This window comes from Siphateles boraxobius, unplaced genomic scaffold (assembly GCF_051911475.1).
Source record: "Siphateles boraxobius isolate OS27281-9 unplaced genomic scaffold, OSU_SipBor_1 164, whole genome shotgun sequence".
NCBI lineage: Eukaryota > Metazoa > Chordata > Actinopteri > Cypriniformes > Leuciscidae > Siphateles > Siphateles boraxobius.
The window spans coordinates 1,689,785-1,702,674 of NW_027508771.1; the positions used below are offsets into that span (position 1 = coordinate 1,689,785).

Below are 12,890 nucleotides of genomic sequence, written 5' to 3' on the forward strand. Positions count from 1 at the left end.
CTCCAGTACTGATCTATGGTGCCAGTCCACTCGGGGGTTGTGACGGATGAGCCAGGGATGTCCGAGGACGACGGGTGCAAGAGGTGAGTCCATGATATAGAATGAAATAGTCTCAGAATGGTTGCCGGAAGTGGTGAGGGTAATGTCTTCAGTGCAAAGGGAAATGGTGAGGAGTTCTTGTCCGTTAAGTGCGTGACCTGCAATTCTGTGAGTGAGGGGTCTGCGGGGAATCTGAATTCTTTGTGCAAAAGTGTGGTCCATAAAATTACCTTCAGCCCCAGAGTCCAGAAGTGCATGGCAGTCGTGCTGTTGGACGGACCACCTTAGTCTTACCGGAAGGAGCGTGGAGGTAGATGTAATCGATGATGAGGTCTGCCTAGCGGAGATCCCACCCGACAGTAGCCTCAATCTTACTGTCGGGCTTGGCCTTTTACCGGGCAATTGTATGCGTAATGTCCCGCTCCTCCGCAATACAGGCAAAGGCCCTGGGATCTCCGCCTCTCCCTCTCCTCCCGGGAAAGCCGAGCTCGACCCACCTGCATGGGCTCGGGATCGTAGACAGGGCTGACCACGTCCCTGCCGCTGGATCGTGGAGGGTCGGTCCCTGCGAAGGTACGGGTGGACGGAACTCGGCGCTCGACCCTAGACAGCCGAGCGTCCACCCGCAGAGCCAAGTCGACCAACCCGTTGAGAGTGGTGGGTAGATCCAGGGCGTAGATCTCCCTCTGGACGTGGTCAGCCAGCCAATGCAGGAACATATCCCACTGCGCCTCCTCGTTCCAGCCGCACTCCGCCGCCAGGGTCCGAAATTCAATCGAATAGTCGGAGACCGATCTCTCTCCTTGCTGCAGCTCTGCCAGTCTTCTGGCTGCCTCCCTTCCAGAGACAGCCCTGTCGAAAACCTTCCTCATCTCAGCGGCGAGGGTCTGGAACGAGGCGTAGCATGGGTGTTGATTCTCCCACACCGCCGTTCCCCAAAGCGCAGCCTTCCCAGTCAGCAGGGTGAGGACGAACGCCACCTTTGCCTGTTCTGTATCAAAAATGCTTGGCTGCAAAGCGAAATGCATTGTGCAGCGGGTCAGAAATGCTCTACAGAAGGCTGGCTCACCTGAATAGTGTTCTGGAACCGGAAGACGGGGCTCTGACTGGGAGGGTCTCTCTGGTGGTGTGGGAGGAACGGCCGGTGTGGGCGGCGCAGTGGGACCCTGTAGGATTTGGATCTGCTGGGTGAGCTCGGACACCTGCGTCACCAAAGCCTGTACTGCGCGGCCCGTGTCGCCGATCTCCCTCTGCTGAGAATCCATTCTTCTTATGCTATGGTGAATAAACTCCTCCATTGTTCTCTGAGACGTGCTCGCTGCTTCCCTTTCCTGGTCAGATCGTTCTGTCATGATCTGTGTGATGAACGACTGGAAACAATAGTAAACGGGTATTTAATGAAGAAGGTGAAACAGTACAGGCAGATGATAACAAGGTGACGCAGGGACTTCGGTGGTCAGGATCCGTGATGAAGTGAAGAGGTGCGGTGACGGTGTGACGGCAGACGAAAACCCAGCGACGAAGACGAAGAACAGGAACAGGAAGACAAGGCAGGAACCGGACACTGGAACACCAACACGAACGACATCAAACAACGATCTGACAAGGATGATAGAACAGCGGTAAGTATAAGTAGAGTGGTGAGATTGATTGCAGCTGGTGAAGTGGATGAGGATCAGCTGAAGTGGATCAGGTGATGTCATACACTCACGCCCACTACACACGTGCATTCATACCACAACATAAACACGAGACGAGAAGGAACAGAGAATGTGTCTACCGTGACAAGGCCACTCGCTGATTATTTAATCCATGATGTGCATTTCTGTCTATGCGCGTTCATACTGAAATGGCGATCATCAAATTAAACGAAACTATTCAAAATGAAAAGAAATAGGCTGGCCTACTCTCTGATTATGTAATCCATGATGTGCATTTCTCTCTATCATTCACTATGGAGATGGCGATTCGTCAGTTTCTTTAAACGAAACAATTCAAAAGGAAAAGAAATATAGGCAGCATACTCTCTGATTAATCCATGATGTGCATTTCTCTCTATGCGCGTTCATACGGAAATGGCGATCATCAAATTAAACGAAACTATTCAAAACGAAAAGAAATAGGCTAGCCTACTCTCTGATTATGTAATCCATGATGAGCATTTCTCTCTATCGTTCACTGTGGAGATGGCGATTCGCCAGTTTCTTTAAACGAAACAATTCAAAAAGAAAAGAAATATAGGCAGCATACTCTCTGATTAATCCATGATGTGCATTTCTCTCTATAGGCGCGTTCACTACGGAGATATCAATCGTCAATTTCTTTAAACGAAACAATTCAAAACGAAAAGAAAAAGGCTAGCCTATACCTTCTGATTATGTAATCCATGATTTGCATTTCTCTCTATATATGCGCGTTCACTATGGCGATCGTCAACTTAATCTTTGCAGCACTGACAGAAAAGTTGTATTAATAAAAATCAATGGACGCGTCACCGGATTTACAAATGCACGTCTTGCTTGTTGCTTGTTAATTTAATTTAAATTAATTAATAAAATGAATACAATTGTCATAATTAAAATAATTAAATATTATTAATTGTCCCATTTTTGCTCATTTATAAATAGTATTTATATCTACCACCCCCTCAGCACCTGGGTTAAAAAATTATTTGGCACCACCATATTATAACGACCCACGTATTAAAAATAGGGATCAGACACAACGTGGTTGGCCTTTATTTTTTATTTTTATTTTTTTGCCCGATCTGGTATTCAGTTTCTGAACGGTGTAGGCACAAGCCAACAGTTTGGTGACGCTGTCTGAGCCTTATGTCATAATTTTTAATTTTTAATTAGTCACGGTAATACCGGATACCCCGGTAAAATAGGGAGGAGGTTTGAAGGTATCAAAATTTGGATACCGCCCAAGCCTACCCTATAGTGCGTTGGTCTCTTTTTTATTACTTATTTCTCTGCATTGAGTGAAAACCCTGTCAAATATAAGACAAATAAAAGTCTTAGATTCACTGTCTGTAATTGCAAAATTCTTGCTTACTTATTGTGACATGATAGCAACCCTTCTGCTGTGATAATGCAACTTCAACTATGCTATCAATATCCAAACTAGCCGAACGTCATGTCGCCTATTCATGTTTTTTCTCGAAGTTGGCAGTAACATTTTGTTTTTTCATAGAATTGAATCCTTACCGTTTTCTCCAAGGAACTTAGCTCCTTCCTTAGGCACTGGATGAGGTCTGCTCACTCTGCTGGAAAATGACTCTAGCGGCAGCGTGTGTCGAACACGTGTTCCACAACAACAACAACAACACTAAGCTGCCCTCAGATGTGCCTGCCTAATAATCGGCTTGATATACTTGGATATTGGCCGATGACGATTATGTTAAGAAATGCAAAAAATCAGCCGATTAATCTCCGACCGATTGATCGGCCGCCTCTAATTTTTAATAAAATCGGAGCGATTTCTGTCCCTCCATTGACTGCTATGCAACTTCCACTTTGATGCTTCAAAAGGTTAATAAAGAGACCGTAAAACTAATCCATATGAATTGAGCGGTTTATTAAAAAATTTCTGAAGAGACACGATCTCTTTATGATAAACAGATTGTATATAAGCTTTTATAAACATTTATCAAAACACACATCAGTTATGATAAACGGAAGCTCAAGCATGTTCGCTTGAGAACAAATGAGGTTCATTTTCGTCAAGTCAAGTCACCTTTATTTATATAGCGCTTTTACAATACAAATTGTTTCAAAGCAGCTTTACAGAGATAAGAGGAAAGTAAAGTTGTAATAGTATTGTTAAATTCAAAATTAAATGTTAAATGTCCCCAACTAAGCAAGCCAAAAGCCAATGGCGAATGAAGGCGAAAAAAAAAGGCGACAGTGGCAAGGAACCAAAACTCCATCAGGTGACAGAATGGAGCATTGCATTGCATGCATTTAGTTGCATTTGTTATTCCATCACCAATTAATTAGGTCATCTATAGCAGTTGCGTGACCGTGGAGAGCAAAACTTTGTTTCTCACTGGATTTGTCATCTATAAAGGTTAAAAAGAAAAAATAAATAGCCGGGGTGCCCCTCACAAAAATGTGGGGAAATTTTGTAAGAGCCCTATATCTAAAATGGCTGCCATCAGCCAAGCTGGAAATTAACTTTTAATTGAATTTAAATTGTTAATTTAACTTTTTTAAATTGACATTTAAAGAGCCAAAAATTGGCGGCCATCTTGAATTGGAAGGTCAAAAATTGGTTAAATCAATAAATTTACATAATTTATGAATTTCTTGACCCAAATAGTTTCAGGAACCATGTATTATGCAGCACTGTGGGCAAACCTCTTAACCAGCGCCCCTATTTTTGAGAATTTTCTGAAAACGACATACCCAAATACAAATGTCTGTAGCTCCTAAACCATAAGGTCCACATTCATAACTCTGTTATTTTTTTAAACTAGACACTTGCAACTTTGTTACCCAAGAGTCATAATAACTCAAAGTTGCACAGGAACAGAGTAAAACAAGGTAGAATTTACAGTAAATTGACTAACGATTTCTTTGAATGAACTTCATTTAGGGAAAAAATGATCAGACTTTTAGGTTAGTGGCCTGAAAACACCATAAAGATAAAACTGAATGTGTGACCATGTTTTGATTCAAATTTGAAGATGATACTCCCAAAAATGTAGTTTCTGTAAGCTTTTATTCAAGAAAAGTCTAGGTGTCCTTTGCAAAAGGCCATTTGGAGACTCCAAATGGACACCTGGTAACCAAATGACATAAGGAGTAAACACTACATACAACATACATGTATATCAATTCAGAACTGTTCTGCCCATCAAAGCAAGAAGAACAAGAAAAAATGATTACAGCACAACATTTGAACATTTGAACAAAATACTCTTCATTTTGAACAATTCTAATAGCAAAAACATCCTCATCAACATTGTGCCATCTTTCACTGTCTTAGCACTGTGAGGTGCTAAGAGACACAGTAGGTACTGACTGGCTCCCTCTCTCCCTCTCCCTCTCCCTGTACCTCTGGTAATGTTAGCTGAAGCAGATTCAGATGGAGATGAAGAAGACTGCTGTGGTCTCTTTCGTCGCTCAGGACTGGACTCCGGATTCCAGTCCGGATCTGTTTCAGTTGAAGGCCTATTTTACAGCACAGGAACACACACAAAAGAGGATTTCAGTTTGAGTCAAATATTAGAGACAAACTATTATTAGGAGCATCAAGATTACATCATATTACAATAACAAATGCCTATTTGTCAAATACCTTATGCTTATAATGCTCAGCATTATAAATGCTTTGTAATAATTATATATTTTTCCACATATCTTTACCTGAAATCTCATAACTACTCATATAGCTTCGTGTCTTTGCTAGTCATCTCCACTGTCATTTTATAATCAAAAACATGACATGAACAGGAAAAATGCCAATACTTCATAAACATAAAAAGTCAAGACAATGCGATGAAACTTACCATTCTAAAACTGGATCGAGTCCATGAACAAACAGGCCGAATCGACGCTCGACACCGTGGACTCTCTGTCTCCTCGCTCCTCTCTCCGCTTCTTTCTACTTTCTTCTTTCTGTATGTCGTCACCGCGGCCAATACACTCCCAATACAACAAAAGAGATCGTTTTTGAACATTGGAATACAGATTAGAATTGTTATTTCATTGAAAGTGAACATGATGCATTGCTCTAACTTGAACCGCTTATGTAAACAAAGGAGGATATTTTGTATTTTTCCCTATTTTTTCGTTGTTTTGGATTAAAAAGTGGGATGCATTTTGAAGAGTGGACCCCTTACATTGAAATGTATGCTGGTGTTTCTTGGATTCGTCCGAACTGATCTGAACCATAGGAGATGAAAGATAAGTATTGCCGTTCATTGTGTTCATATTTACAGTGTCTGTCAGTCAGTATTTAATTTAACCCTTTCCTCTCTGGTGTATTGATTGCAAAAACGAGTTCAGAACGTGATTCTTGAGTGTTTTAGCTTTCAATTAATGCATAGTTTATGATAGTTGATTGAATATTTGTTATAAAACAAAGTTAATAAAATTATAGACACGCACCTACGCCCACGGGCCGGTGCTGCATTAACATTAACTTAAAAAGTTAATTTCCAGCTTGGCTGACGGCTGCCATTTTGGATATAGGGCTCTCACAAAATTTCCCCACATATTTGTGAGGGGCACCCCGGCTAATTTTTTTCTTTAACCTTTATAGATGACAAATCCAGTGAGAAACAAACCTTAGCTCTCCACGTTCACAGAACTGCTATAGATGACCCAACTAAATGGTGAAACATTTATTAATTAATAAATAAATAATTTCTTTGCATTGTTTCATAGTGTTGCCTTCAACATACCTAAAATGACCCTCAGAAAAATAAAACATTTTCAAAATTGTTTTTGATTTTAGTAGTGAGGTTCCAAGTTAATCAAAGTTAGAATTTTGCTAAAAATATTTACTTCTTTTTATGTTTTGTTGATTATTCCAAATATAATTATTTTATGTAAACAGAGGCATATCTAAAATGAGTGTCTGATGCAGTTGCTTGTGTTTATTTCACGAAGCACATCTGTGCAGACAGACTGGCTAAACCGACCGTCTGCTGGCTGTCTCACGTCCTTGAGGTCAGATAAATCCTATCACATAGAGACTCTTTCACCTAGATATCATCATATAGAGACTGTGTCTGTTTCCCGATTTAGGACATACAAAAAACCCATTTAAGGGTAAAAATGTAATTGATGTTCAACGAATAAGAAACAGATATAATATAGATGAACAATTGATAAAGCTTGGGTTGCTGAATATTCGTTCCCTTACTTCAAAAGCACGTATTGTTAATGATATGATCACTGATTATACCCTAGATGTGCTGTGTTTGACAGAAACCTGGCTAAAACCAGACAATTGCATTACTTTAAATCAGTCCACCCCGCAAGATTACTGTAATAGTAATCTAGGGAGGTATTGCTCCCCCCAAAGGGGGAGGTATTGCTGTAATTTATAGTAACATCTTCAGAATTATTGAAATCTTGATTTAAATATAATTATTTTGAAGTGTTGGTGCTTAATGTAACACTATCTAGTGTAAATGATAAATCACGTTTGGGATATGTGCTGGCTACTGTATACAGGCCACCAGGGCACCATACAGACTTTATCAAAGAATTTGCTGATTTTCTATCAGAGTTAGCACTGGCTGCACATAAAGTCCTAATTGTTGGTGATTTTAGTATACATGTAGATATTGAAAAATATGCATTGGGATTGGCATTTAAAGACATTCTGAACTCTATTGGCGTTAGACAACACGTATCAGGACCTACTCATTGTCGTAATCTTACTCTAGATCTAGATACTTTTATTTAGCTAAGGCTGCAAAGTCGACTCCGTGTTACAAATATGTTAGACCTATCACTCCTATCACTAAAGATCGCTTCATTAATAATATTCCTGATCAGTTTCATCTGCTCGGCATCCCAGATAGCTTAGAAGAACTCAATAATGTGACAGAAACTTTTGACTATCTCTTTTCCAGCACTTTAGACACAGTTGCTAAAGTGCTTAAAGAAGCATTTCATGGAAAAAGAGCACAATTGCGTACATAGAGGCCTTAAAAGCTGCTAGATCTACTTATTTTTCAACCCTATTAGAAGAAAATAAACAAAACCCCAGGTATTTATTTGAAACAGCTAAATTCACTAAAAGTAAAGCTTAAATCACAGACGTTTCCAAGCAACACAGCAGTAATGATTTTATCAGGGAGAAAATTATAACTATGCAACCATCTACTACAGTATCGCATCAGGCAGTTTAGTGTAGTCTCCTTGAGGAAAATTTTGATTAATTCATTGCTATAGGAGAGGAAGCATTTTCCAAACTTGTTAAATCATCTAAATCGACAACATGTATGCTAGACCCTATTCCGACTAAGTTATTGAAAGAGATGCTTCCAGAGGTCGTAGATCCTCTTCTTAAAATCATTAATTCGTCTTTGTCATTAGGATACGTACCAAAAACTTTTAAGCTGGCTATGATTAAACCGCTTGTTAAAAAAAACGCAACTTGATCCTGCAGAATTAGTCAATTACAGGCCGATCTCGAATCTACCTTTTCTGTAAAAGATACTAGAAAAGGCAGTATCCTCACAACTATGTTCCTTTCTAGAAAAAAATGGTATCTGCGAGGATTTTCAGTCGGGATTTAGACCCTAACATAGTACTGAGATTTGCTCTCATCATCTGATCGTGGTTGTATCCCTCTATTAGTGCTACTCTATCTTAGTGCTGCGTTTGATACTATTGACTACAACATTCTTTTTAAATAGACTCGAAAATTATGTTGGCATTAGTGGAATTGCATTATCATGGTTTAAATCATAATTATCTGACCATTATCAGTTTGTAGCAGAAAATGAAGAGATGTCTTAATTTAGATCATTACTATTGTCTTCAAACAGATGAACTGCATAATATAATGCTCTGATCCAATCTGACCTCTGACCTGTAATGCTGCCTGAATCATAATCATACACTGTTCTTTCGTTGGCTAGAGGATAATTTTTCTCCATTCTGTCACCTGATGGAGTTTTGGTTCCTTGCCACTGTCGCCTTTTTCGCCTTTCTTCTCCTTTGTCGCCATTGGCTTTTGGCTTGCTTATTTGGGGACATTTAATTTTATATTTAACAATATTATTATAACATATTTTTTCTGTTATCTCTGTAAAGCTGCTTTGAAACAATCTGTATTGTAAAAAGCGCTATATAAATAAAGGTGACTTGACTTGTGCTTATGGTCACCCATCTGGACGCCTGCTTCATTTGCGCAAGACGTGCATATGCGTGTCTGCCGCATCTGAATCATTGCTCTGCATCCATGAACATTTCTCCATAACGTTCATGCGGTGTTGGGAACATTACCTTAGTAAACTGTGAATAAAGTCATAGCTAAAGAACGCTGTTAGGACCTGCGTGCATTTTGATTTCATGTCATATTTCGCACCTCTGCCAGGATAAGATTGTTTAATTAAGTGCAAATTTATTCTTTGAACCAGAAAAGCGTTCTTGTTCAGTAGTATGTGCTAGTTGTCGGTGATGAAAGGCTTACCTCTGTGAGCGTGAAGTGCCCCGTCAATGAACTGGGCTCATAACCTCTCGCTGCCCTGCACTCTGTCTGACCTCTGCGTAGGGCTGGGCGATAATTCGATCTCGATACGGGATCGCGATAAAATTTTGAACGATTAGATAATATGCTTGGGACATATTACTCGATATCACATGAAAAAGTAAGTGCAACAACAACAGTATCAGAGTCTGCCTTATGCCGGTAGGACACGCCCACTTCTCAGCGAGCAGCGTGGCTACAGTAAACAGAAGGAGACTGAGAGAGAGGGAGAAAAAGTTGGAAAAAGGAGAAAAAATGAGTGAAACTGAAGTTGAGGACAGCGAAAATAATGCCGAACGTGAAGGCGACATCACTACATCACTCGAGACCAAAGACATTGTTGAAAAAAAAGGTAACATGACGTCAATTGTGTGGACGTGGTTTGGATATGGCAAAAACGACCAGGAACAGGCGAAGCCGGTCTATATGCCGGCGGTTGGTACCAGCCAGGACGGGGAATACAACCAATCTTTTCCATCACCTGAGATGGCACCACCCAAGTAATTACTCTGAGAGTGTGACTCTGCGGGCTCAAGCTGGCACGACACCTCACACACAGCCAAGCAAGACCACTACGTCGCCTGTTAGCATTGCTAGCGGGAGCGGCTCTGTTAAACAACAATAAATTCCAGTCATGCGTTGCAACCAAAAAAATCAAAGAGGACTATTACTTATTGCCTCGCTGAATGTTTCAGTAAGTAAAAGTTTGTATTTTTGTATAAAGGGAGATGACTCATGTTAGCAATTACAAATGAATACAACCTTTTATTTTTGCATTTTTCAATACCTCCAAAAAATCTCTGGGAGGTAAACCAGTAAAATAGTATTATAGTGGTTTAGTTTTTGCATTTATTTTGTCTTTGTTTAGCACTTAAATGTGTCAGAGGGTGTGAACCACATGTTTACTTTTTTTTGTGCTGCCTCTACAAATATTTGAGATTATTATTATTTAATAATTGTGTTTTAAGTTGTTTAAATAAGTTGTTGTTGTTTACAAAATCAAAAAATGTAAAATATATTGAAAAGTGACCACTGACCAGTCACTTACTAGTTTGCACTTGTCTGAAAGCATATAAAACTATATGAGTGAAAGAGCGCTGCTCTGAATTTTATTTTGCCAGTTGTGGGCCCTGCTGCTCTCTTGACCAGTGGAAAGATTCATACAATGTGGGAGTTTAATGTGAATCGTTTGTCTGCCTGAAGACCTTAACAAAAATATTTTGTGCTCATTATTGGAAGGTAAATTGTTTAATTTTTTATGTTATTAAACTTTATTCTTAAGTTTCAGTGAATCTCTTATTTCTTCAAACTTCAGGATATCCCTTACACTGGCAGCATCTGCAAAAACTACATATCGTGATAAGAATCGAGATCGATCAATATGGAAAAACATATCGTGATAAAAAAAAATTCCATATCGCCCATATCGCCCAGATTTTCCTCTGCGTGAGTCGAGACCGCTAACCATGCATGAAGCAACATGTATTCCTAATTAAATATTTAAAACGGTTTGGGATATCTTCTGGCTAAGTGCTTGAAAGTCTTCTTGCTCTGTCTCTCTCCTTCTGACACTGTGGAATAAGAGATTGTTTTTACTTTGAATGAAAAGGTGGGTATGTGTATACCTAACACCAGTGGTGGGCCATGCATTTCACACCTAGGCTTTCAGTGGTATTAATTCAATGGCTTCTAGGGCTGTCAACTTTAGTCGTTTAGTCAACTAATCGGTCGCTGCCGTCTTGGTCGACTGACATTCTCATTGGTCGACCAGTTGCATTATTTTTTTTACCAATATAAATACATTTTCATTGATTTACCCCTTGATATTTAATCCTTTATAAGCAGTTTTATATTACTGCATTCTAAATATAATTAGCCTATGTTTTATCCCCAACTTTAAATGCTTTAATTTAGGCTATTTTGTAATAGTGCCACAGTTTAGCGCACCACGGGAACCGCACCAGTGGCTGGCTCCACTCCTGCTTCGCGCTCAGTAAGGAATATAGGTAGTTTTGCTGTATTCATTCAGTTAGAATGCTACTTGTTTTGGCTTTAGGGCCTGTTCACATATCGCTTCTTTTGCGCGCTCAAGTTCGTTATTTCAAATGTAGGCGCGCGGTATGCGCGCTCATAATGGAAGCGACGCGGTCGCGGTGCGACGCGCTCGTTTTTTCCAAGCGCGACCGCGCTGCATCGAGATAAAAACATCTCAGCTTTTCAGAATGCCGCAAGCGTTTTCCTTTCTGTAACGGAGAGCGCAGCTGATGGTTGCGCTTACCAACGACAGACGCCTCCGGAGCGCAACCGCCCTAGCGCTTTGGAAAAAGGAGAACATGGCGCGCCTAGCGTTTTCTACGCGTTTTTAGGCGCTATATGTGACAAAATGTCCACGAAATCTAAATCTTTTGTCTGGCTGCATCCCTGCAACCTCCACTCCTGCAGAGTGCATATTTTCCAAAGCAGGATTTATTACCCAAGAATGTGGACATGTTAGTGTTTTTGGCCCACAACATAAAAAAGGTGGACTAGGCCTGCAGATCTGTAAGTAGCCTTAACGGCTTTATTATGCTGACTCAATAGATTGTGTTTTCATAAGTTTTTGTTTTTATTTGTACACTTGATGCGTTTGAAAATAGCCTAAATAACGTTAACAAAACGAAAACAAACCTATATGCCTTCCTACTTTAGGCTACAGTCTATTATTATTAGGATTGTTTTTTAGCCTATTTGGGTTTTTTGTGGGTTTGTTTTAAAACGCCTAACGTTAGATCGGCTGGACAAAAGTTAACGCATAGCTTTGAAAGTAAAGAGGAATATACAGCCTGTATAAACGAGAGCTTTTGTTAGGATTTTTCATTATTTGGCAGTAGCAGTTATATTTTTTGTAGCGTTTGGTGTGGTCAGGTGCGCAATTGTGACTGTCACTATAGACCTAGGACAGAGGTCCTCACTTTGCAGTTAAAAAAATCACTTAATTTTCAAAGAATTGTATTATTATTTTAGTTTTATGTATTATTGATTTTTTTTTTCGTTGTTGTTTTATAAATGCTCTATGACAATTGTTTAATAAACAATGTAAACTGTAAACAATGTACAGTGGTTCTTGCGTTCGGATTATTGTCTTGTCCTTTAAGGGTTACGATCATAAATTTCCAATTAAAGGCCGTGAAAATGCTGACGTTATTGTAAACCTGCTAGATGGCCCCCGTGCAGTCTAATTGAAATCTGATTGGCTGATTAAATCTGACTGATTTAACCATCTGATGGGTTAAAACAACAGTTTCATTGCCATTCATTTTAAGCTACAGGCGCCCGCACTATTGATTCTGAAGGCCTCAAGGCAGATTTCTTTGGCCATGGCAACACATGATGGCTGAAATATAATTGGATAAAATATTAAATATGATTGAACATACACTACTGGAAGCAGAACAACCAAGAGAAAAGCTACGAAATTAAGAGAATGGACTATTGGGAATAATTAATACTCATTCATGGAAAAAATATATTAAAGTGCAAGTCAGTGATTCTGATAGTGTTTAGGCCAGCAGAGAAGGGCCCTGACGGCCCACCACTGGCTAACACAATCTATTTTTATCAAGATTCTATGTATAACTCTATAAATTTGAAGA

The 12,890-nt window shown here is 39.7% G+C and overlaps 1 protein-coding gene and 2 long non-coding RNA genes across 3 annotated transcripts in view; 1 reads left to right on the top strand and 2 right to left on the bottom strand.

The window, feature by feature from the left end:
* The window catches only part of LOC143740074 (uncharacterized), a 503,207-nt gene that overhangs the window by 454,002 nt on the left and 36,315 nt on the right, over positions 1-12,890 (bottom strand). The window lies entirely within an intron of this gene.
* Positions 1-12,890, top strand: part of LOC143740068 (kelch-like protein 29) — a 462,524-nt gene that overhangs the window by 84,518 nt on the left and 365,116 nt on the right. The window lies entirely within an intron of this gene.
* LOC143740054 (uncharacterized) lies at positions 4,941-5,666 on the bottom strand. Its single transcript, XR_013204721.1, has 2 exons — positions 5,555-5,666; positions 4,941-5,216 (listed from the first exon to the last, which is right to left on the bottom strand). It is a non-coding gene; the product is annotated as an uncharacterized LOC143740054 (long non-coding RNA).